Below are 24,329 nucleotides of genomic sequence, written 5' to 3'. Positions count from 1 at the left end.
GCATGGTCATCATTATTCTCAGAAGCTGCTGGGTTTTGCTGGGTTCTTTTAGATATAAGTGAAAGTCCATTGTCACTCTGGAGTGACCATGGGAGTCCAAAGCGTGGCACGATGTCTTTCAACATGGCTTTAAGCACCTTGTGTGCTTTCTCCGTTCGGGTCGAAAAGGCCTCTATCCACCCTGTAAAAGTAACAATAAAGACTAGGAGGTACCTATAATTACTAATTGGTAAAATCAACCTGCCAATCTACACCTGTTTGTTCCCCTCCTCTGCACAGGAGTCAACAGGGGAGGTGGCCTTACATGGTGAGGGTTATTCTGTAAACACAGTGGCCAAGAGCGAGTCATTTCCTTTATGACCGTATTTAGTCCCTTTCCTCCAAAAGCTCGGGAGACCAGTTGTACTAAGGTATCTCTTCCCAAGTGGGTAGAGTTGTGTATCTCCTTTATAATTTTCCATTGAGTGGCCATTGGTAGCATAATTATGATTTAGCATCCACCATCCATTTGTGTTTTTAGTGTAGCCTCGCTATTGGGCCCATTCATCTCAGTCTCCGTATAGTGAGGTTCCTTAACCACTTCCACAGATTGAGGTATAAGGGCCATTTCCAAACTTTCCTGTGTAGCTGCTCTATCTGCTAATGCATTTCCCTGGTTAACATAATTATCTCCCTTCTGATGTCCCTTGCAGTGGATGACAGCCACTTCTAAAAGCTCTAGTACTGCCTAAAGTAGAGCCAGTATCTCTTTCATATTTAACAGGGGTCAGTAAGCCCCTCTCTTTCCAGATTGCTGCATGTGCATGTAACACAAGGAAAGCATATCTGGAATCTATCTATCTATCTATCTATCTATCTATCTATCTATCTTGACTGGCTGACCTTTTCCCAGTTGAAAAGCCCCAGTCAATCCAATAAGCTCCGCCTTTTGGGCTAAGGTATCGTGTGGTAGTACTTGGGCTTCTATTGTCTGCCTTTCTAACTCCTTCCTTCATATAGCTGCTGCCATCAGTAAACCATTCAGCACCTGGATTTTCCAGAGGCTCATCTCATAGGTCTGGCCTACTACAGTACACCTGCCTACTTCAGAAGATCTTGCTCTTTCTCTCTGTATCACTGGCTCTCTTTCTCTCTGTAATTCTGCCCTTTAGGTCATCATCAACAGCAACAAAACTTTATAAAAGGGGAATAAGTAAAAATGAGCAGAGAGGGGCTGGTGCTGTAGTGCAGCAGGTTAAAGCCCTGGCCTGAAGCACTGGCATCCCATATGGATGCCAGTTCTATCCCTGGCTCCTCCTCTTCCAACCCAGCTCTCTGCTATGGTATGGGATAGCAGAAGAAGATGGCCCAAGTCCTTGTGTGAGACCTGAGCCTGGATCAAGATGTAACTGTTTTAAATTAGGCCTCCATCTTGTAACTTGGGCCTGACCAGGCCCTGAACCCTAAGCCAGAAGCTCCTAAAAGTAAATAAATGAACTCCCCTTGTGATAAACTTTCCTAGCAACAGCCTATTAGCAGATAACAGAGAAACATCTAGAGTTCCTGGTGTCTTCTCAGGGCAGATAAGGTCATTAACAGCTTCCTGAGACCCTGCAGTTCGGCACATACACCACAGCAGCTTGGACCCTATGCTTCAGCCAATCAATTCAAAAGGCATCAACCCCAAAGCCATCCAACCACCTTTAGTAGGTCCGTTCCCGCCACTGGATGCACTAATCAATTCTAAGAGATGTCCTTTGAATTTCCCGTGGGATGAGATGACTTGCTAAATGGTACCATAATGTATAGAATGTCTCTGAAAACCCTATAAAAACCCTGTTAACTGAAGGGTCAGTGCTCTCAATTCAGACCTGCTGCGTCGGTGTTGATTGAGAGTCCAGGCCTGGACCTGTAATAAAACTCTCATGCACATTACAGCGGTATTGGCTCCTTGGTGGTCTTTGGGGACAACTGAACTGGGCATAACACTTGGGCCCCTGCACCTATGTGGGAGACCCAGAAGAAGCTCCTGGCACCTGACTTCGGATTGGCACAGCTCCAGCAGTTGCGGCCATCTGGGCAGTGAACCAGCATATGGAAGACCTTTCTCTCTGTCTCTACCACTCTCTGTAACTCTATCTTTCAAATAAATAAAAAAGAAATATTTTTAAAAAAAGTAGAGAATAAAAACAATGCCTCTACTGATGTTACATTTCCTCTGAGGAAAGGTCATGTACTCTGTTCACAAGAGCTTTTCTAACCCCAAAGCAGTTCTACAGCTGGTAAAGGTTCTGGGATTATCCATGCAGATGTCTGCTGGCATGTATGCTTGGGAAGCCAGCCTTCTTCTGCTCACATACTTGCTTCAAAATGTGTGGGAATTGTTAGAAAGCCTCACAGTGAAAAAATAGAGTCAGACACTATTGGATGTGAGTGACAGGAACCATCAGGACTGCACCCCAGAATTTCCACTGGTTGGGAGCTAGAGTCATAAGTCAAAAGTCCAATCCAGGTACTCCAATGTGAGAAGCAGGTCATCTTTTTTTTTAAGATTTATGTATTTTACTTGAAAGTCAGAGTTACACAGAGAGAGGAGAGGCAGAGAAAGAGAGAGAGAGAGAGAGAGAGAGAGAGAGAGAGAGAGAGAGAGAGGTGTTTCCATCTGCTGGTTCATTCCCCAATTGGATGCAACAGCCCACGCTGCAATGATCTGAAGCCAGGAGCCAGGAGCTTCTTCCCAGTCTCCCATGTGGGTACAGGAACCCAATGAACTGAGTCATCCTCTACTGCTTTCCCAGGCCATAGCAGAGAGCTGGACTGGAAGCAGAGCAGCTCGGACTCGAACCAGCACCCATATAAGATGCCAGCACCACAGGCAGCAGCCTCACCAGCTACGCCACAGCGCAGGCCCCAAGGCAGGTCATCTTAACCATTAGTTGAAGATAGTTGCAGATTCCATCCTACAATCACTTTTTTCATTTTTAATGAATTATATATTTATTGGAGAGGCAGAGTTACAGAGACAGGGAAAGCGAGAAGGAGGAGGAGAATGTGTGTGTGTGTGTGTGTGTGTGTGAGAGAGAGAGAGAGAGAGAGAGAGAGAGAGATGCCAGCATTGTGGGTCATCTGGTTAAGCTGGATCAGTGCTGGACCAGCTGGCACTCAAACCCATGCTCATATGGAATGCCAGCATTGTAGGCAGAGGCTTGAACGCACTGAACTGCTTCATAGGCCTCCAAGATTGCTTCCCTTTCCTTAAAACTTGGTTGATGGGAACAGTGTGGTGGGACAACAGGCTAAGCCAGTGCCTGCAATGCCAGAGTCTAACTCCTGCTAATGTGCTTGGGAAAGCAGCAGAAGATGGCCTGAGTGCTTGGGACCCTGCTCCTATATGGGATACCTCAATGAAGTTCCAAGATCCTGGGTTTCACCTGGCCCAGCCCTACCTGGACTCTCTTTGCACAGGTCTCTGTGGAAGTGGACCAGATAGGGAGGGAGGGAGGGTGGATCCATTGTGAAATTTCTGCTTCCCCAAGTGGCCACAGTATCAAACTCAGGTTTGGTGAAGGCTAAGATGGAGTCACAACATCCAGGGCCGGTGGTTGGGGGGTGGTTTGGAGCAGGCTGGGTGTGGAGGGCTGTCAGACTTCTTCGTTTGGAAGCTGCTGGTGTGCCCATGGGTGGGACTGGCCCACCTGGGACTGGAGACTGGGGTCAGTCTCCCTCCCTCTCTGAGTCTCCTTCTCCTCACAGAAGATACACCTGAAAAGGTGGAATGTTGTTTGTTTTGAATGGCATCGACCCTGGATTTTGTCCCCGTAAGAAACCATAGACATGACTACCCTGTGGATTTTCTGACTTGGATGTCTGGATTAAAAAATGAAACCTAGTGCCTCGGTCTTCTTCTTCCTTAAGGAGACTATGGCCCAGGCCTGACATCTAAATCGATCAGGCTCTGGAACCTTCTGAGATCTATTTTCTCAGCAACCTCCCTCCCACACCTGCTGTAGTTCCCTTGACTGAATTTTTTTCATTATCCCCTTGCGTGTAGTGCTGAAGGGCCCTTTCCATTTCCAAGTGTACCTGTGATCTTCTGTCAGACCCGGGGCAGCATGGTTTCTGGTGTTTTCTTTGGCCTTGATGTATAGACAAGCTGGGAAAGGGGGATAGATGTGTGTGTATGTGTGTTTGTGTGTGTGTGAGAGAGAGAGAGAGAGAAAGAGAGAGAGAGAGAGAAATATGTTTGTGCCCCAGATTTGGTGCAGGAGAGAGAACTACTGGGTTGGATGGACTAGGTACCTGTGGCTTTGGCTGCCACACTTAGAGAATGATACCCTGAAAGGAAGGCCCCAGAAGCAGCCTGAGGAGCAATGTTTCTCTGTGATCTACTTCTGTCTGTCACCTCTCATCTTCCCCCAGTTCCAGGGGAGCGAGCCTTGGGAACTAGAAGGCCTCTTCCTCCAGGTGGGTCCCAGAGATCTGACACTCCCCCGCCCTGAGTGTTCCAGGGTGGTCAAGCTGCCATAAATTTGTGACATACATACACACACACACACACACACGTAGCTCTGAAGGGCTCTCTCCATTTCCACACACACATACACATGCACACAGAGGTCTGACTAGGTGTGTTGTTTCTCTGGAACACTTGAAAGGCCATTTTAGGGGCAGTGCCTTCCCAGGCAGAGAAGGGAGTGGATGAGAACTTCTCAGGAGCAAAACTCCTCTAGGAATGGAAGGGTGAATTGTGCTGTGGTGTCTCCCAAGGTGTGGTGACTGGCTCTCCCCTGTTTCTTTCTGTGCCTCACTGGAGGGAGCAGAGCTTCTTGTGGGCTGAGCTGGATCCTGTCTGCCCAGACGCTGCTCACCATGCAGCCATTTCTGCCCATGTGCTGGGAAGGGAAAGCCAGGCCAGGCTTCCCTCCTGGGTCCCAGAGACCCAGTATGCTCTCTTCCTCCTCTGACTCCAGCCTGCTGATGGGAAGCAGAGCAAAGCACTGACTCCATCTCTCTCTCTCTCTCTCTCTCTCTCTCTCTCTCTGCCCGCCCCTCTAAGAGACTGTTCTCCCCTTCTTTCACATCTCTGACCCACTCCCATCCCATCTCCTTACTGTCCCAGAAGGAACTCGTTGGCTCCAAGATTCTTTTTTTAAGGATTTATTTATTTGAAAAGTAGAGTTACCAAGAGGCAGAGGCAGAGGCAGAGAGATAGAGAGAGGGAGAGAGAAAGAGAGAGAGAGAGAGAGAGAGAGAGAGAGAGAGAGAGAGAGAGAAAGATGCCTTCCATTTACTGGTTCACTTCCCAAATGGCTGCATCAACCAAAGCCAAGATCTAGGAGATTCTTCCAGGTCTCCCACTCAGGTGCAGGGGCCCAAGGGCTTGGGCCATCTTCTACTGCTTTCCCAGGCCATAGAAGAGAGCTGGATAGGAAGTAGAGCAGCCGGGACTTGAACTGGTGCCCATATGGGGTGCCGGCACTGCAAATGGCACCTTTACCTGCTACGCCACATCTCTGCCCTTCCCCCAAGATCTTAGAAGACAGAGAAATTTAAAGCAAGACACTGGGGGCCAGCATTGTGGCACAGCGGATTAAGTGGCCTGTCAGGAAGACATCAGCATCCCATATCGGAGCACCACTTTGAGTTCTAGCTGTTCTCCTTAGGACCTGGCTTCATGTCAATTTGCCTAGGGAAGCAGTGGAAGAGGACCCAAATAATTGTGTCCTTTTCACATACAAGGGTGATCCAGATGGAGTTCCTGGCTGCTGGATTGGGCGTATCGTAGCCTCAGCTACTGTAGGCATTTGGGAAGTGAATTAGTGGTTGGAAGATCCCTCTCGCTCTCTCTCTGTTTCTCTCTCTATCCTCCTGTTTGTCACTCTGCATTGGAGGATGGCCTGGCTGCTTGGGCCCTTGCACCTGCATGGGAGTCCAGGAGGAAGCACCTGGCTCCTGGGTTTCAATCAGCACAGCGCCAGCCGTGGTGGCCATCTGGGGAGTGAACCAATGGAGGGAGGACCTTTCTCTCTGTTTCTCTCTCACACTTTCTATATCTCTACCTGTCAAATAAAAAAAAGGTTTTAAAAACTACATAAAGCATTGCATCTTTCAAAGAAACATAGAAAGCTGGGCAAGTTCATTGTGCTTCTACCCTGCCTCCTGGTCTTCCAGAAGTGACCCTTTGTAGTTCCTCCAAACTCCTGGTGGTAGACGGAGAGACACAGAAGGCATGAGTTAAACAAAATTAAGAACTGCATTTGTATTTAAAGAAAAAAAACTTGAAATAGTAGAAAAACTAGAGAAACTAATGGCAAAGCAATCATGCATGAAGAAATAGAGAAGAGTACAAAAGGATAAAGCATGCTCTGGCACACTCCAGTAGTAGCTAGGATACTTAGGGCTGGAATGGTGGCATGTGAGAAGTGACTTCTCTGCATTAGTATGAACTTTGTACTCAAACACTGCTCTCAGGTCCTTTCATGGATCCCCTTGTGTACTCCTCAGTTCTGCCCCTCTCTGGACTCCTCCATGCTGCTGTAATAGCCATACTGCTACTACAGTGTGTGCAGTCTCTGCATTGAGCCCATGAATTGAAGTATTGGGCCAGCCATAATCACCAATGTCATAATCACCAATGTCCTCTTATCCACACATTTTCCTGCCATGTCTGCTTGGATTTCTGGGTACAGATATTTGCAGGGTATAGACCATGTTGCACTTGCAGAAAGTAAAACTGTTTGGATTTCATAGGTGCTTGCAAGATACCTTGAGACCTGGTTCAGAGACAAACAACTGTGTTATTTACCATCCAAAAAGCAACTTTTATATCAGCAAAATCACTTCCACCTCTGGTGTGAAGTACCAGTGATAACACAAGAGATCCAGACAGATGCTATATGTATGATGAACAACATAAAGAAACCAGAACACTAGTCCAACCTCATGAGTAGCCCCACAAAATACAGCAAACAGCAAACATGAGTTCCCACTCACTCCCAAAACAGCAAACCTGAGTTCCTACTCACCCATACAGGTGCCCCTTGAATGATCTGGGCTGCCCATGCATTCAGGAATTGAAGCTGTTCTGCATCAGATTATAGAATAAACTCACAATCTGAACAAATGCATGCAGCCAGGCATATGCCCTCACATACAAGACAAGCTACAAGCGCAGTGGGTACTATCCTATCACTTCTTATATTCTATTAATCTCATTTCTGAGATTCCTAAAATCAGGAACTGGGACTGAGAAGACAGCTGTGCAGTGACCTAATTCCTTGTTAACATGTATGGCGCTATATGCAAACTCATACCTGTTTTGTTCTGTTCACTACTGGCCTACTTCCTGAATGCTTGACAAAAACTCTGCTTTGGCCTTAACTATATGGCTATTTTGTCTTTATTTGGGTTACTTTTCCAATAACATACACATAGACATTTATTTTGTTTCATATCTAATTATCCTGGGATTTCAGGTTTGCAAGTTGTGACTAGCAGATGCAGGGTCCCCCGGAGGCCTGATCAGGGCTAAGGAGCTATTCCCAACTGGTAAAAGTGGAGGTAGAAGGGATGAATTGTAAAACTGTCTACCTGGTGGGAAACAGAATAGGAGCAACTGCAGTTAGCACATCTACCATCACATTTGTAGCCCAGTCACCAAAGAATGGTCATGCCACCAAGTAAAAGTCCACACCCTGAGGTATTATGTGTGGAGATCTGAGCTGAATGTGAATCCAATCAGAACTCAGAAATCCCTTTATAAATAAGGAGGGAAAAAAAGCATAGCCTTTAAATAAAATTGAGGGTGACTGTGGCAGAAGGGCTAATAAAACCAGATTATATTAAAATAATTGTAAAACTAGAATACAAGACAGTATATGAACTAGTTTTTCCATTGCATGGGGGTATCCCCAGCTAGATTTCAGTCTAAGAAGGAATTCAAAATAGAAAAGGGGGATCAGGAAAGCAAGATTTAATTAAAGGGATAATACACACTCAGGAGTGTGGACAACCTCAGAATGAGTGTGGCAATTTATAAGATATGGTGTCCTTTCACAGAATGGGGGTAGTATATATGACAGCAACTGATTGAATATTCTAATAGAACAAAGTTTGGGGCAGGACTTGAGTATTACCCACTTCCATACCGCTTTTTGAAAATCTCAGACCTATCATAGCTTCTGGAACACATGCGGGTGGGGTGCATGTGTTGAATATAATGAATGAAGGAGTGTGGTTTGGTCAGTATGAGGTTACAGTGTATTAGCAGCTGGAAATCCTCAATTCCTAGGGATTACTTGACACCAGCATGTATCTCCAAATAGATCAATAAAATAGATCAGAACCATGCTAAATGAGTCCAATCAAGTGAGGATTTAATTACAAATAGGAGCAAACCACAACAAAGAGGGAAGAAACAGTCCAAAAAATAAAAGCAAAAATAAATATTAGAACATATGCAAATGATAAAGGGTTAATATACAGAATCTATAAATAGCTCAAGAAACTCAACAACAAAACACAATCCAGTTAAGAAATGGGCAAAAGACTTCAACAGGCATTTTTTAAGAGATGAAATTCAAATGGCTGACAGACACTTGAATAAATGCTCTGGATCTCTAGCCATCAGGGAAATGCAAATCAAAACCAAATGAGGTTTCACCTCACCTCAGTTAGAATGGCTTTCATATAGAAATCAACAAACAACAAATTGTGGTAGGGATTTGGGAAAAAGGTACTTTAATCCACTGTTGGTGGGATTGTAAACTGGTCCAGCCACTGTGGAAAATAGTATGGTGATGCTGCAGAAATCTGAATATAGATCTACCATATGATCCAGCCATCCCATTCCTGGGAATTTATTCAAACCAAAATAAATCAACTTATGAAAGAGTTATCTCTACCCCATGTTCATTGCAGCTCAATTCACAATAGATAAGATATGGACTCAACCCAGATGCTAATCAACTGTTGACTGGACAAAGAAATTATGGTATATATACACTATGTAATAATCTGCTGTTAAAAAAAAGAAATTCTGTCTTTTGCATCAAACTGGATGCAATTGAAACCATTATACTTAGTGAAATAAGCCAATCCCTAAAAGGCAGATATCATATGTATTCCCTGATAAAGGGGTAATTAAAATGTAACGTATTGGAATGAAATGGACATTCTGAGATTTAATGTTTTTTATAGCACTTGTCTCTTCTTTTGAAGAGTGTTTTCTTCTTCATACTATTTGTTTAACTCTTACTTACTGTAGGGTTAACCTTACAATCATTAAATAAATTGAATGAAGATCTTTGTAGAAATTAAGAGTGAGAATGGGAGAGGGAGGAGGAAGAAGTGTTGGAGCATAGGTGAGAGAGAGGGTAGAGTGGCGAGTATCAGTATGTTCCTAAATCTGAATATACAAAAATATATGAAACTTTTATAATGTAAATAAAATATTTAAAAATAAAAAAATAGTCTTCTGGGACCAACATGTGGGACCAATTGCCACCTGTGAAGTCAGCATCCCATATGGGTGCCAATTTGAGTCCTGGCTACTACACTTCTTTTTTTTTTAATTCATTCTAAGATTATTTTTATTTCTAGAATTTTCCATGTAATAATTTTGGGCTTTGAGAAACTGAAACAACAGAGAATGGAGTCACAGGTATGGGGAAACTACCATGGATATGATATTTATTGTACTAGTTCAAGCCACACAGAAATTATATAGACCATAAACTTTTCCCTATAATTTCAAATTTGCTTCCTCTCCTGGGGTAATCATTGTTTTGTTTTGTTTTTTCTTTTTAAGAAAACTTTCATTCAGTAAATATAAATTTTGAAAGTACAACTTTTGGATTATGGTGGTTCCCTCCCCCCAACCACCCTCCACCCACAAACCATCCCATCTCCTACTCCCTCTCCCATCCCATTCTTCATTAATATTCATTATTAATTATCTTTATATACAGAAGATCAACTAGGTATATACTAAGTAAAGATTTCAACAGATTGCATCCACACAGAAACACAAAGCATAGAGTACTGTTTGAATACTAGTTTTATCATTAATTCTCATAGTACAACACATTAAGGACAGATATCCTACATGGGGAGTAAATACACAGTGACTCCTCTTGTTGATTTAACAATTGACAATCTTATTTATGACGTCAGTAATCATGTGAGGCTCTTGTCATGGGCTGCCAAGGCTATGGAAGCCTCTTGAGTTCACAAACTCTGACTTTATTTAGACAAGGCCATAATCAAAGTGAAAGTTCTCTCCTCTCTTCAGAGAAAAGTACCTCCTTTGATGGCCCGTTCTTTCCACTGGGATTTCACTCAAAGAGATCTTTCATTTAGGTCATTTTTTTCTGGCTACTACACTTCTGCTCCATTTCCCTGCTTATGTGCCTGAGAAAGTAGCAAGATGGCTCAAGTGCTTGTGCCCCTGCATCCACATGGAAGACCCAGAAGTTCCTGGCTCTTGGCTTTAGTCTGGCCCAGCCCTGGCTCCCAGCTGCTTGGGGAGTGAGCTAGCAGTTGGTAGACCTTTTTCTCTCTCTCTGTCTCTGCCTCTCTCTCTGTAAATTTTCATTTAAAAAAAACTTTTTATTTGAGAGGTAGAGTTACAGAGAGAGGGAGAGACAGAGACAAAGGTCTTCCATCCACTGGTTCACTCCTCAAATGGCCACAATGTCTAGGTGGGCTGAATAAAAGCCAGGAGCCAGAAGCTTCTTTCAGGTCTCCTACACTGGTGCAGGGGCCCAAGCACCTGAGCCATCTTCTGCTGCTTTCCAAGGCCATAGCAGAGAGCTGGATTGTAAGAAGAGTAGCTTGGACTAGAACCAGTATCTATATGGGATGCCAGCACTGCAGGCAGAGTCTTAGCCTACTATGTCATACTGCTGGCCCAAATTTGCCTTTCAAATAAATATTTTTTTAAAAAATTAGTCTGTTACAGATTTATTGAATTTCAAGACCTATCAGCAGTTGGCTTGGCAGGACCAGATCAAATTATTGCCAAGGCCTTATGTAGCCCATTCCCCACTCCTGATTTTGAATAAAATAAACTTTTAAAGCACAGAATAAATAGGCCAAGCCTATCCCCATGGAATACTTCTATTCTACCCGTTAAAAAGCCAAGAAGAGGGATGGGCCTTTAGCATAACCTTTAAAATGCTGCTTGTGATGCATGCATCCCACATAGGAGTATCTGGGTTCAACTTTCAGCTCTGCTTCTGATTCTGCCTTCTTGTTGCTGTGCACCCTGAGAGACAGCAAGTAATAGTTCACATAGGTCCTTTCCAACCACATGGGAGACTGAGTTCCCAGATCCTAGCTTTGGCCTAGCCAAAGCCATTTTGAGAGTGGACCAGCAGATGGAAGACCTATCTCTGTGTTTCTCCTTGCCTTTCTTCTTTCTTTTTTTTACTAAAATATCTCCCTTTTGCTTTTTTTTAAGATTTATTTATTTGTTTGAAAGTCAGAGTTACACAGAGAGAGGAGAGGCAGACAGAGAGAGAGGTCTTCCATCCACTGGTTCACTCTCCAATTGGCCTCAATGGCCAGAGCTGTGCCAATCTGAAGCCAGGAGCCAGGAGACTCCTCTGGGTCTCCCACATGGTTGCAGGAGTCCAAGGACTTGGGCCATCTTCTACTGCTTTCCCAGGCCATAGCAGAGAGCTGGATTAGAAGTGGAGCAGCCAGGTCTCAAACTGGCACCCATATGGGATGTCAGCACTTTAGGCCAGGGCGTTAACTCATTGCACCACAGCGCCAGCCCCCTCTCCTTGCTTTTCAAAAAAAGAAAATGAGTAAAATTGTTTAAAAAAAATAAATCCATGAAAGGGAGAATACAGATATGTTAATATTCTAAAAACAGAATCTAAAGGCAGGCATGGGTTGCAGGGTAGGGCAAAGTGGAATGGGCAGTGGCAGCCCTATTTCTCTAATAGAAACCTCTCCATCACAATTTCTTTTCCAGCAAAGCTCTACCCACACCTGGGAATCAGCTTCATAGAACAAACACTTAATTAAGCCTAAGGCCCAGAAAATATCAGAGACCCCATAATCTCCTTGCCCATTAAGCCTCTTAAAATTAGGATGCTGAAAAAGAAAATGATACAGCCAAGAAACTTAGAAAGAACAAAGATGCAAATTTGGGAGGCAATCTGGGGGCTTATGAGCACCTGGTGTGAACTAAAGATGATGAAGAGGATGCATCTCAGGACAGGAGCTAAAGTAGTCCATCCTGATAGCAGTGATCAGTAGGCTTCCAGTTGAGATTTAGAAGAGTATATGTAAAATATGCAAATGAGATCTACATAGAAAAAAACTTCTTTTCATAGGATACAGGGGAAAACATTTTTTTGTTAGATTTTTACCTATTTGCTTTATATTTCATTTCAAAGACACACACACAGATACAGAGAGAGACAGAGAAGGAGAGAAAGATGGAGAGATCTTTCATCAGCTGGTACACCCACAAAGGACTCAAACACCTGAGGCTCAAGCCAGGAGCTTGGAACACTATCCGGAAGTCCCAAATGGGTGGTGGGAGCAAAAATATACTAGCCATCATATGCTGCATTCCAGGATGCACAATGGCAGGAAGCTAGATAAGAAATGAAAGATGGGGGCTGGCACTGTGCTGTAGTGGATAAAATGCTGCCAGCAGTGCCAGCATCCCATATGAGTGCTGATTCACATCCTGGCTGCTCCACTTCCAATCCAGCTCTCTGCTATGGCCTGGGAAAGCAGTAGAAGATGGTTCAAGTCCTTGGGCCCCTGCACCCACATGGGAGACCCAGAAGAAGTTCCTGGCTCCTGGCTTTGGATCAGCACAGCTCTGGCCATTGTGGTCAATTGGAGAGTGAACCAGCGGATGGAAGACCTCTTTCTCTCCCTCTGCCTTTCTTTTTCTCTCTATAAAACTCTGACTTCCAAATAAATAAATAAATTATTTTAAAAAATAAGGGTAAGAATCAGGACTTGAACTTGGCACTCCAATATGGTATGCTGATGTGCCAAGAAGCTTATTAACCATTGCACCCAATACCCAGCATGGAAAACATATTCTTAAGCTTTAAACATAATAAATAGAAAATGAGAAAACAAAGCAGCCTGCAATAGTTCCCTCCTAACTCAAAATTCCTATTAATTCTAGGCCTTCTGTTACTCCCTCATCTTCTCACCAAAGTCAATGGGAAAGAGTAAATGGTCCCTAGGCTTGGTATCAGATGGCTGTCAAGACAGAAGAAAAGAATATGACTAATCAAGCTCCTTGTCCTAGAAAAAGTCTATATGGCTTACTTACTCCCTAGTTAGGAGTGTTATTTCCACTTTATGCTTTTTATGGTAGTTCATAAAGGAGGCCATGGGATGAGCTGTAAAATCATTCTTGCTCCAGTGGCCATATAATTGGAGTCACAAAGGAAAGATTTTAGGTACCAATGCCTTAATTACAATTTTTGGGTGGAGGTGGTAGACAAAGGCCTGTCATGAACTACAGAAATCCATAAGAGCAGTGCCTGCCAGAATCTCTCTGTAATGAAATCAGGAGAAGAGGTGGGAGAGAGCATGGTTCAAGAGCATTCAATTTTGTAAGCAACTCTTGTAATATTACTTATAGCTGACATCTATAAAAGGCTTACTTTTTGCCAGGCACTATTCCTAGGATCTTATCTATATTTTATATTAACTCACTTATCTGTATAACTCTAAGAAATTGGTATCAATGAGCATCCCACTTCACCCTGAGGAAATGGGTGCACAGAAGGAACAGGTGCATGTCTGCTGTCTCACAAAGTTGGAATTCCTTTTTAAAGGATTTTAACTTGTTCATTTACTTGAAAGAGAGAGAGAGAGAGAGAGAGAGAGATTTTCAACCACTAATTCATTCTTCAAAAGGTTGCAACTACCAGGCTATGCCAGGGTGAAGCCAGGCAACAAATCCAGAAAGCTGGATTGGAAGTGGAACAGCCAGGATTCAAACCAGAAGTCTGAGAGGAAATGTAAGCATCACAAGAGGTGACTTAATCTGCTGCCTTACACTGCCAACTCCGAGTCAGCATTTCTTTTAAAAAATTTTTAAAAAGATATATTTATTTATATTTGAAAGTCAGAGTTAGAAGAGGGAGAAATGGAGAGAGAAAGAGAGAAAGACACACACAGAAACATCCACTGGTTTACTCTCTTGATGGCTGCAACAGCTAGAGCTGGACCAGGCCAAAGCCAAGAGCTTCTTCCAGGTCCAAATACTTGGACCATCTTCCATAGGGGCTAGATCAGAAGTGGAGCAGCCAGGACATGAACTGATGCAAATATAGGAAGCCAGCATTGCAGATGGTGCCTTTACATGATGTCCTGACACAATGCCAGCCCCAAGTTGGCATTTTTTTTTTCAAGATTTATTATTTACTTGAAAGAGTTACACAGAGAGAAGGAGACGCAGAGAGAGAAAGAGGTCCTCCATCCACTGGTTCACTCCCCCATTAGCTGCAATGGCCAGAGCTGCACCGATCCAAAGCCAGGAGCCAGGAGCTTCTTCCAAGTCTCCCATGCAGATTCAGGGGCCTGAGGACTTGGGCCATCTTCTACTGCTTTCCCAGGTCATAGCAGAGAGCTGGATTGTAAGTGGAGCAGCCAGATCTCGAACTTGCACTCACATGGGATGCTGGCACTGCAGGCAGCAGCTTTACCTGCTCTGCCACAGCGCTAGCCCCGACAAACTTCTTTTTTTTTATTAAACTTTTATTTAATGAATATAAATTTCCAAAGTACAGCTTATGGGTTACAATGGCTTCCCCCTCCAAAAACTTCCCTCCCACCCACAACCCTCCCCTTTCCTGCTCCCTCTCCCCTTCCAATCACATCATGATTCATTTTCAATTCTCTTAATATACAGAAGATCGGTTTAGTATATATTAGGTAACGATTTCAACAGTTTGCCCCCATATAGCAACACAAAGTGAAAAAAATACTGTTGGAGTACTAGTTATAGCATTAAATAACAGTGTACAGCACATTAAAGACAGAGATCCTACATAATATTTTTTTTAAAAAAATAATTAATTTTCTATGCCATTTCCAATTTAACACCAGGTTTTTTTTTCATTTCCAATTATGTTTATATATAGAAGATCGATTCAGTATATAATTAGTAAAGATCTCATCAGTTTGTACCCACACAGAAACACAAAGTGTAAAAATACTGTTTCAGTACTAGTTATAGCATCACTTCACATTAGACGACACATTAAGGACAGATCCCACATGGGGTGTAAGTACACAGTGACTTCTGTTGCTGACTTAACAATTTGACACTCCTGTTCATGGCTTCAGTAATCTCCCTAGGCTCTAGTCATGAGTTGCCAGGGCTATGGAAGCCTTTAGAGTTCGCTGACTTCGATCTTATTCTGACAGGGTCATAGTCAAAGTGGAAGTTATCTCCTCCCTTCAGAGAAGGTACCTCCTTCTTTGATGGCCCCGTTCTTTCCACTGGGATCTCACTCACAGAGATCTTTCATTTAGGTCTTCTTCTTTTTTTTCTTTTCCATGGTATCTTGGCTTTCCATGCCTACAATACTCTCATGGGCTCTTCAGCCAGATCCGAATGCCTTAAGGGCTGATTCTGAGGCCAGAGTGTTGTTTAGGACGTCTGCCATTCTATGAGTCTGCTGTGTATCCTGCTTCCCATGTTGGATCTTTCTCTCCCTTTTTGATTCTATCAGTTAGTATTAGAAAACACTTGTCTTGTTTGTGTGATCCCTTTGACTCTTAGACCTATAAGAGCCATCAATTGTGAACTGAAATGGATCACTTGGACTAGTGAGATGGCATTGGTACATGCCACCTTGATGGGATTGTATTGGTATCCCCTGGCACATTTCTAACTCCATCATTTGGGGCAAGTCTGATTGTGCATGTCCCAAATTGTACATCTCCTCCCTCTCTTTTTCCACTCTGAAATTTAACAGGGATCACTTTTCAGTTAAAATTTAAACACATAAGAATAATTGTGTGTTAATTACAGAGTTCAACCACTAGTACTAGAACAACAACAAAACAACAACAACAAATACTAAAAAGAATAAAGTATTACATTGTACATCTAGAGTCAGGACAAGAGCTGATCAGGCCATTGTTTCTTATAATGTCCATTTCACTTCAACAGGTTTCCCCTTTGGTGCTCAGTTGTCACCGATCAGGGAAAACAAATGATATTTGTCTCTTTGGGACTGGCTTAATTCACTCAGCATGATGTTTTCCAGATTCCTCCATCTTGTTGCAAATGACTGGGTTTCATTGTTTCTTACTGCTGTATAGTATTCTATGGAGTACATGTCCCATAATTTCTTTATCCAGTCTACTGTTGATGGGCATTTGGGTTGGTTCCAGGTCATAGCTATTGTGAATTGAGCTGCAATAAACATTAATGTGCAGATGGCTTTTTTATTAGCCAAATTAATTTCCTTTGGGTAGACTACTGGAACTCATCGAAGAGTTTGGCAAAGTAGCAGGATATAAAATCAATGCACAAAAATCAACAGCCTTTGTATACACAGGCAATGCCACGGCTGAGGAAGAACTTCCAAGATCAGTCCCATTCACAATACCTACAAAAACAATCAAATACCTTGGAATAATCTTAACCAAGGACGTTAAAGATCTCTATGATGAAAACTACAAAACCTTAAAGAAAGAAATAAAAGAGGATACCAAAAAATGGAGAAATCTTCCATGCTCATGGATTGGAAGAATCAATATCATCAAAATGTCTATTCTCCCAAAAGCAATTTATACATTCAATGCGATACCAATCAAGATACCAAAGACATTCTTCTCAGATCTGGAAAAAATGATGCTGAAATTCATATGGAGACACAGAAGACCTCGAATAGCCAAAGCAATCCTGTACAACAAAAACAAAGCCGGAGGCATCACAATACCAGATTTCAGGACATACTACAGGGCAGTTGTTATCAAAACAGCATGGTATTGGTACAGAAACAGATGGATAGACCAATGGAACAGAATAGAAACACCAGAAATCAATCCAAACACCTACAGCCAACTTATATTTGATCAAAGATTTAAAACTAATCCCTGGAATAAGGACAGCCTATTCAATAAATGGTGCTGGGAAAATTGGATTTCCACATGCAGAAGCTTGAAGCAAGACCCCTACCTTTCACCTTGCACAAAAATTCACTCAACATCGATTAAAGACTTAAATCTATGACCCAAAACCATCAAATTATTAGAGAGCATTGGAGAAACCCTGCAAGATATAGGTACAGGCAAAGACTTCTTGGAAAAGACCCCAGGAGCACAGGCAGTCAAAACCAAAGTTAACATTTGGGATTGCATCAAATTGAGAAGTTTCTGTACTTCAAAAGAAACAGTCAGGAAAGTGAAGAGACAACCGACAGAATGGGAAGAAATATTTGCAAACTATACTACAGATAAAGGGTTGATAACCAGAATCTACAAAGAAATCAAGAAAATCCACAACAACAAAACAAACAACCCACTTAAGAAATGGGCCAAGGACCTCAATAGACATTTTTCCAAAGAGGAAATCCAAATGGCCAACAGACACATGAAAAAAATGTTCAAGATCACTAGCAATCAGAGAAATGCAAATCAAAACCACAATGAGGTTCCACCTCAGCCTGGTGAGAATGGCTCACATTCAGAAATCTACCAACAATAGATGCTGGAGAGGATGTGGGGAAAAAGGGACACTAACCCACTGTTGGTGGGAATGCAAACTGGTTAAGCCACTATGGAAGTCAGTCTGGAGATTCCTCAGAAACCTGAACGTAACCCTACTATACAATCCAGGCATCCCACTCCTTGGAATTTACCCAAAGGACAAACTTCTTTTTTAAGATCTTAACTAGTTAGTCACAGGCAATGCATCAGAAACTTGGAACAAACTTGAATAATACAGTCTCTACCTCAAGGAACCCACAGTGTGACAAGGGTGAGAAAAGTTTCCAAGGGGCTAAAATTGACTGTATCTAAAGGTTGCCATCCTATAGAAAACTCCTATAATTTATTCAATATGGGCCCATCCTGACACAAATTCCTCACCTGAAGTGCTTAAAAGGGTGTTTGGGGTCCTAGCCTTGCAATACAGTGGCTTTAGTTGCTGACTTGACATTGGCATCCCATATCAGTGTGCCAGTTATAGTCTTGGCTGTTCCATGCTTCCAATCCAGCTTCCTACTAAGATGCCTGTAAAAGCAGTGGAAGATAGTCCAAATATTGGGTCCTATCCACTCATGTGGAAGATATGATTGGAGTTCCTGACTCCTGATTTCAACCTGGCCCAGCCCTATCTGTTGAAGCAATTTGGTTAGTGAGGCAGTAGATCAAATGTCTCTCTCAGTCTCTGTCTCTCTTCATCTCTCTCACCCTGCCTTTCACATGTGTAAATGAATATTTCAATCTGGCACTCAGTGAACAGATAGAAATGTCATTCTTACTCTTATTATCTTGTGAATCTGACCCACAAATCTCCCTCCCCATGGGTTTTGTTTCTTCTCCTTGACTCTATGGCCACATTGCCTTGGTTTGACTCTCAGCTATCTACTTCTTGCTTGTGAGATGAGGGGAGATTTGCTTAAAGACTCTTTGGCTCAGTTTCCTCAATTGTAAATGGAGATACATAACACCTGTCCCCTAAAGTCATTTTAAAGATTAAAAAAATGATTACCTTCAATACACACAGAATGCTAACACCAAGGAGGAGCTCAAAGAATATCTGCTATTATTATGAGGAGTAGCACTGTGTTTTTGCATCTGCCTGCTGCTATTTCAGTTATAATAAAAGACTGAATTTCAGTTCATCTGGTATGGTTCATTTGAGGAGAATAGGAAGTCTCTGGGACTAAATACGAAGAGAATAGTTCCCCTGGGAATTTGGAGGAGTAATCCTGGAACTTGTTAATTAAGATTTTGCTAATGAATCTGCTTATTCATGGTCTATTAAATAATCAATGAAGTTTGACACACAGTAAAGTGTTTTCCAATTGCCTCCTTTTTCCAATCCTCCTGGTCCATCTCTAACTTCTAATGATCTCACCTATGTGACAAGCCCTTCCAAATTCTTCCAAATCTGATATGGCCTCTTCATCTCATCATAGTGGTTCATCACAGAGTACAGCTATGCATTCATCTTAGAAAAGATCTCTAGGCCGGTGTCGTGGCTCACTTGGCTAATCCTCTGCCTGTGGCGCCGGCACCCTGGGTTCTAGTCCCGGTTGGGGAGCCGGATTCTGTCCCGGTTGCTCCTCTTCCAGTCCAGCTCTCTGCTATGGCCCGGGAAGGCAGTGGAGGATTGCCCAAGTGTTTGGGCCCTGCACCTGCATGGGAGACCAGGAGGAAGCACCTGGCTCCTGGCTTTGGATCGGCACAGCGCGCTGGCCGTAGCACCCTTTTTGGGGTGAACCAACAGAAAAGGAAGACCTTTCTGTCTCTCTCTTTCACTGTCTAACTCTGCCTGTCCAAAAAAAAAAATAAATAAAATCTCTAGGGCAGAAGGCCCTCTTCATCTGAACTCTACCCATAATTCCTCAGGCCCAAGCGTTATTCCTCTGAGCCAGAACATTTCCCTCCCCAGAACAGGAAAAGGGTCATTGGTCCTGGACTCAGAATAAAGGTGCTCAGACATTTGTTGAGGAGAAAGGTAAAGGGTGAGTTCTTTTCCGTGTGGATGTGGCAAAGTAAAATGCTGGCTGAGATGTCACAGATCTGTATGGAACATGGTCTGCCAACTGGCATCCACACAAGTTGGGTAACTTTTGCCCCAAGTCACCTAGGGAAGCAATGCTGCAATCAATGTCAGAAAATGGACTCTGCTGTAGCCCAATTTCAAGTAAAAAAAAAAACTGCATGGAGTGCTCCCTCCAAGTTACACAGTGATGTCTTTTTTTTTAAGATTTATTCATTTATTTGAAAGTCAGAGCCACACAGAGAGAGGAGGAGAGATGGAGAGAGAGGGGTCTTCCACCCACTGGTTCTCTCCCCAGTTGACCACAATGGCTGGAGCTGTGCTGATCCAAATCTAGGAGCCAAGGGCTTCTTAAGGGTCTCCCACATGGGTGTAGGGGCCCAAGGACTTAAGCCACCTTCCACTGCTTTCCCAGGCCATAGCAGAGAGCTGGATTGGAAGTGGAGCAGCTAGGACTCAAACCAGTACTGATATGGAATACCGGCACTCATATGGGATGCTGGTACTGCAGGCAGTGGCTTTACCCACTATGCCACAGTGCCAACCCGTACATTGATATATTTCATAAGATATTTTATCCTCTAAAATTCTTTTGTTCTTTGGACAAATATGTGTGTGTGTGTGTGTATGTGTGTTTATATCCATACATTGTGAATGTGTGGCATTTATTTGGTTACTTTTAGATTACAAAACACACATGTTTAGCTGCCCTTCTAGTGCAGCATGTTATGCTGCCACTTGTGAGGCTGGATCCCATATTGAAATGCTAGTTCTAGCCCTGGATGTTCTGCTTCCAATCCAGTTCACTACTATTGTGCCTGAGAAAACACTGAGAGCTGATGCAACATGTAGGAGACCTGGATGGAGTTTCTGACTCCTATCTTCAGCCTGGCCCAACCATAACTATCATGGCTATTTGGGGATTGATCAGTAAGTGGAAGATGGCTTTCCCTTTATCTCTCCTGCTCTCTCTGTCACTCTGCCTTTCAAATAGATCTTTAAAATAAAACTGTTACCTTTTCAAACTTAGCAATTCTTCAAGCTGTGGTAAATATTATTTGCTACCTCTCATTTTATATGAGTAGCTGGAACTCAGAAAAACAAAGTGATTTTCCCAGTCACACAACTAGTACCTGTCAAGCTCAGAGTTTCTGATTCTGTATTGTGACCCTGTCCCTGATCAGGCTCCCTCTCTTGATGGGCATGACTTCCCATTAGTCAGTGTGCTAGGAGGTGCCCAGTCCTGCATTCAACCTTAGAAGGGTCATTCACATTATGTGAAAAAGGGTGGAGCCATCTGGCAATTCTCAACAGAGGAAAGAGTAATCTGGGGTTCAGTTAGTCTCACAATCACCATGTCTTGAGCCAGGCACTACATGAGGTGACACACTGGATAATCACACAAGGAGACAGACATAGCCCTATGGGAGAGAAACAAGCAAATAATCACAATAAAATAGAATGAGTGTTTTATAAGCAGGCAGAAAATTTATGTTGAAAGGAAAACCCCTTCCCCAAGTCTAGAAGGAAATATGATCAATGGATTCTCTAGTAAACAGATATATAAAGCCATGAGGAGCTCACATGAACCCCTTTTTGTGGTTCATTTAAGCTTTCAGGTCTGGCACAGAAGGGTAAAAGCTTAAAGCAGAAAGTCCTCTGCATATGCTGGTGACTAATTCTTAGAGTGTCTTCTAACCCTCCAACCCTTTGTTCTCTACTAATAAGCATTTGAAAACTTAAGGGCTTGCAAAAAGAAAGGAAAAGCTGGCTAAAAAGCACTCAGCCACTCCTGACAGCATAACAGCAGCAAGATGAACTGGTGGTGTTGAAGGCACAACAAAATGAGCCCAGTCTCCCTCATACCTGGTAACCACCTCAAGGTCCTCCAGTTTGCCACATCTTAATTACAATATTGCACAGAGAAGGTGAAGCCAGAGGAAGGCAGTGATACAGAAAAAAAGGAAACTACCCATAGAGATGCAAAGGCCACAAGGTGCAATACAATGCAGTTGTACAGATCCTCCCCAGGACAGGAGACTGGGTGAGAAAGACACCATTGTGCACACTCTCTCCTTGTCCTAACTGCCATTCCCTCAGGGTCTAACTCCCATGTAAAATCTTCCTTTGGACGCTGTCTACTTGTTGAGTGACCCAAAAACCACAGGGCCATAAGCAGTGCCTCAGGGGGCTGAAAGTTAATGACATAGAATCCTGAACAGCATTCCCTGTGATTCTACTCAGGAAGACTACAGTGGGTCCTAGGAATCTGCATCATATATAACAATCTCAATACTTTCTATTCCCCTTTTCCACCTCCAATACCACACATGATCTAAAGCGGCAGTCCTGACATCACAGGAAGAGAGCTGCTTTTGAAATTCTCAAGCCTTGTGCTCGCTTTGGCAGCACACATACTAAAATTGGAACGATACAGAGAAGATTAGCATGGCCCCTGTGCAAGGATGACACGCAAATTCGTGAAGCGTTCCATATTTTTATGGAACAAGAGATGTGGCTGAACAGCTGGAGAAGATCTATGGGTCAGACAGAATTCTTCTGAGACCTCGAGAGAAGAAGTTGGGGCTAGGAACTGCATACATTCATGGAATGAAACATGCTACAGGGACCTACATCATTATAATGGATGCTGATCTGTCACACCACCCAAAATTTATTCCTGAATTCATTAGGAAACAAAAGGAAGGGAATTTTGATATTGTCTCTGGAACTCGCTACAAAGGAAATGGAGGTGTCTATGGCTGGGATCTGAAAAGAAAAATGATCAGCCATGGGGCCAATTTTATTACCCAGATTTTGTTGAGACCAGGAGCATCTGATCTAATTGGAAGTTTCAGATTATATCAAAAAGAAGTTCTACAGAAGTTAATAGAAAAGTGTGTTTCTAAAGGCTACATCTTCCAGATGGAGATGATCGTTCGGGCAAGGCAGCTGAGGTTCCAATATCATTTGTGGATCGTGTTTATGGTGAATCCAAGTTGGGAGGAAATGAAATAGTCTCATTCTTGAAAGGATTATTGACTCTTTTCGCTACTACACAAAAGACAGTTGCTCCTTTGTGCTTACCATGTTCATTTGAATTTAAGCAAGAAAGCAGCCTGATTACTAATGTCTATAAATGTACTCTTAGAGCATGAAGCAGAAGGGAAGGTGAATTCCGTGCAGACACATTTTGTGGAAAAGCTCCATTTTATACTAAAAATTAAACAATTTCAAATTTAAGAAAAAAAAAAGAAATTCTCAAGCCTTTCCCATCTGTTATTTTATGTGACCATTTCTTCTTCACATACACATTCTAATTACTCACCTTGACCACTAGGCTTCCAAGAAGAGTAGGTAGTACTTCCTCTTATGACTCACTTGCAAACAGCACTGGGGACAGAACTATACCCACAGGATCCCAGGAAATGTCTACGCCATGGATGTAGAAAGATGATTAAGATAAAGGTGCAGAGAAGAAAAACCACAATGAGGATGGCAGTGTACAGAGCCCTGGGCTGGAATGCGTTGGTTTTCATATGCCTGTGTGTGCCAGACTGGAACAATGCTTCAGTAGTCTTGGGCACTGCATACCTTACCTCCCTCAAGGCTGAGCAATGCACCTCCCAAGGAAAATTTTGTCAAACAACTCTGGCAAGGATCCCAGGTACTATATGACTTTAGCTGATGGCCAAGTGAGTACTCTAGGTCCTGAGACATAGCATGTCTCTGAATAGAGCTGAGTATGGTCTTTAGTAAAAAGACAGGATCCTTAATCCACCTCAATAAACATCAAAAGTATAATGCTTTCCTTCATTCAACAAATATTTCCTCTGTGTCTCCTCTGGGCCAGACAAGATTCTGAGTGTTCTCTGATCTTTGAGATTAAGAGGGCAACCATTAGCAGAAAGTATTTGATAGTGACTTCTCTTTACAAAGTTACTTGAAAAGCAAGATCATCTTTGGTATCAGGTCTCAGAACCAGATCAGCACTAAATGGACAGTATCAAGAATTGGATGAATTAATGTAGAGATCTGAATTCAGTTCTTAGCCCTAGCATGGAGACATTTTATTCCTTCTTTCTCCTAAGATTCTTGACAACTCTGTTCTTTCTTCCATTTCAATGCTCTATGTTGCCAAAAAAAGGAGACAAGAATATATATATATATATATATATCCACTTAGAATAAATAACTTATTAATTTTCAGATATCATCACAAAGGTCACTTCTTCTAGAAAGCCATCCTTAAATCTTAGACAAGTCTGAAAATTCTCATACTTTGAATCATGTGGTGTTTTATACTTTCCCTATTGGGGCACTTTTCACAATACCCTGAAACTACTAACTAAAATTTAAGGTGCAGGGAGGCAGAAAGTATAGTCTTCCTTGCTCAGCATCCTATCCTCTGTACCCAACCTGGTGCCTAGAACATGGTAGGTGCTCAATACATTTCACTGGATGCTTACATTAATGAGTGCAATCCACCCCAGAACTAAGATATAACTAAGTAATGTCCATGTTCTCTGCCTTAGTTTTATCAACTGCCACCAATTAGCATCTAATATAATGCAGTGCTATACCATCGTAGTACCAACATTGCATACAG

At 42.7% G+C, this 24,329-nt stretch overlaps 1 non-coding gene and 1 pseudogene across 1 annotated transcript; both read left to right on the top strand.

The window, feature by feature from the left end:
* Positions 1–17,898: 17,898 nt before the first annotated feature.
* LOC133768092 (dolichol-phosphate mannosyltransferase subunit 1-like) lies at positions 17,899–22,888 on the top strand (annotated as a pseudogene).
* Positions 22,114–22,220, top strand: LOC133769324 (U6 spliceosomal RNA). Its single transcript, XR_009867192.1, has one exon. It is a non-coding gene; the product is annotated as a U6 spliceosomal RNA (small nuclear RNA).
* Positions 22,889–24,329: the final 1,441 nt, after the last annotated feature.

This window comes from Lepus europaeus, chromosome 10, assembly GCF_033115175.1.
Source record: "Lepus europaeus isolate LE1 chromosome 10, mLepTim1.pri, whole genome shotgun sequence".
Classification (NCBI taxonomy): Eukaryota; Metazoa; Chordata; class Mammalia; order Lagomorpha; family Leporidae; genus Lepus; species Lepus europaeus.
Note: the sequence above shows the minus strand (reverse complement) of the source record. Positions and strands in the feature narration are given on the sequence as shown.